We start from the raw sequence: 2,816 nt of genomic DNA, 5'->3' as shown, positions 1-2,816 counted from the left end.
CTCTCCCTACACACAACCCCGCCCACTACACAACCTCCCTTCCCCCCAACATAACCCCCATACATAACCTCCCTCCCCTCTCCTCACCTTCCCCCTCCCTTAAACAAACCCCACACAAGCCTTCTCCTCTTACCCTAACCCTCCCCTCCCTCATCCGACACTCCACGACACACCATCTTTCCTTCTCACTAACATTTCCTTTTTCCGTAAGTAAATATGAGGTGAATTGAAAGACGGTGTTCGGTTCCCGCAGACTTTAATCCCCATGCGTCCGCTTCCATTATACACATTGCCACCACCACCATCACCACCCCTGTTACCATTGCATCTATATGGGCCTCACTGCAGCCCCGAGGAGGAGAGAAACATGCAGGAGGCGAGGGTGAACGTGTAATGCGAGGAGGTGATGAAGGGGGCGACGGGGCGAGGGAAAGGATAAGTCAGTGATAGCTGATATGAAGACGAACACACACACACACACACACACACACACACGCACACACAGACAAAGGTAAATAGTTAGATAAAAAGGAAAAAACTAAGAGGAAAGGAGAAGAAAGACAAAAAGCAAGATATAAAACGAAAAACACTAATTAAAAAAAATCCTGCCGTACAAACAAGGACTCACAGCTAAAAACACATACACACACACACACACACACACACACACACACACAAAACACGAACCCTTAACCATTTCGTCCCTCCAACAATTAAAACCATATCAGCAAAAAAAAAAAAAAAATAATCCGCCCTTAACATTACTCCTCCCAACACCTTGCTCTCCTAGGCACCAAGTCATTGAAAGACGGTGTTCGGTTCCCGCAGACTTTAACCCCATCCAAGCCAACTTCCTCCCACCCCTCTCCAAGCCCATACGTCCGCTCCACCACACACACCACCACCACTCCTGTTACCATTGCATCTGTGTGTGTGTGTGTGTGTGTGTGTGTGTGTGTGTGTGGAAAGGTGATTAATTAAAGAGGGGAAATGATCGCAAAGAGGTAGAAGGCAACAGGTGTTTGAAGTACCTGAGGGTAGTGGAAAGGTGATACGCGACTGGTGATTAGCATGCAGATTGACGCGCGCATGATGAGATTAATAGCACAAAGTGGCGCGCGAGTAAGTCATGCAAAGTGATAGCGTATGGGTTACACTGCATGGGGAGTGTTAAACCCGTATTCTTAAACATCTCGGCGCCCAAGCACACACATTTGACAAGGTGTTCGTAGTTGTGGGCATTTCCAGGAATAGTTTTATGACCCTGGTGGTAGTTTGATCATTCTCTTGTGCCATGAACCTAAAGAAACACTTATATGAATGCGATTGATCTCCTTTTATGCCTTTGAAAATAGCTGAAGTTTGATCATTCTCTTGTGTTATGAACCTAAAGAAACACTTATATGAATGCGATTGATCTCCTTTTATGCCTTTGAAAATAGCTGATGTGAGAGGCGGAAGTGTCTGAAAATACCGAACTATATAAGGAGCAGGTCGTTAGTTAAGGGACGTCCCGCAGAAGTGATCCTCCCGCCGAGTTAGCGCCGCCCAGGATCAGCCCAGCTATGTATACCCCGTTCACGTTAACTTGACGAATAAGCTCCTCCCCCTTCCCCAGTAAGCACATGTCACTGGCTGATCCACACGCAAGCCACTCCCCTTCCACAAATCAGGCTACATGTGATTGGTGGATGCTGGGAACGGTTAGCTCTTATTGGTGGATGCGGGGGTGGGTTGGGCGGGAATCATTTGCCAGGTTAGCGCCTCAACAACATATACAACGGACTTTTCAATGTTTTCATCGCAGAGGAGAGGACGCGTGCGGCTTTTCCGTGGTGTGTGGTGGGCGTCGGGGCGGGGCGGGGCATGCGGGCCTAGGCGGAGTGGTCGGAGTTGCAGGGTCGCGGCCACAGGTGTCCCCCCTTGTCCCTCCCTTCCCCCCCTCCCTATCCTTTGTTCCAGGTGTTAAAACGACCTCGGGCACAGCTTCTGGTCACCTGTTACTTGCTGTGTGTGTGTGTGTGTGTGTGTGTGTGTGTGTGTAAAACTTCGAACCATTCATCAGTCACCCATTCATTAACCCATTCTTCCACTCATCCACCAATCAGCCAGTACATTCATCCACTCACTGACATGTTCAACCATCTAGTTATCGATCAATTCACCCGTCTACTCACCCATCGCTATCTATCCCTCAATGGGTCTACCCTTGTATTCATCCATTCATCCATCCAATTACAAATAAATCTACCAACGTATCCACCTACCTATTCAACTATCCACTCATCCACAGTCACCCATCTATCCACCATTGTTGCCAGTCACTCCGCTGAAGTCTACGGGAACAGACAGCCAAGACCAAGCGTTTAGGAAGAGACAAAATCGCATACAAGTTGATATCAAATAGTTGGCTCAAGTATAGTATTATTATTATTATTATTATTATTATTATTATTATTATTATTATTATTAGTAGTAGTAGTAGTTAGTAGTAGTAGTAGTAGTAGAAGGAAGAGGAGGAGGTTGAGAAAGACACAGAGGAGGACGAGAACTATAGAGAGGAAGAAGATGAAGATAAGACAAGAAAAATGATAAAAGAGATTAAAAAAAGGAGGAGGTAGAGGGGAATGAGGAGGACAAAGAGAAGGACGAGGACTATAAAGAGGAAGAAAACTCATAACAAAGATTAAAAAAAGGAGGAGGAAGAGGAAAATGAGGAGGACAAAGAGAAAACCGATAACTATAAAGAAGAAGAGGAGAAGAAAAAGAAGAAAAGTGATAACAAACATAGATTAAAACCAGCCATTGAAACGCAC

The sequence above is a fragment of the Eriocheir sinensis genome, chromosome 27 (assembly GCF_024679095.1).
Source record: "Eriocheir sinensis breed Jianghai 21 chromosome 27, ASM2467909v1, whole genome shotgun sequence".
In the NCBI taxonomy this organism is placed as follows: domain Eukaryota; kingdom Metazoa; phylum Arthropoda; class Malacostraca; order Decapoda; family Varunidae; genus Eriocheir; species Eriocheir sinensis.
Note: the sequence above shows the minus strand (reverse complement) of the source record.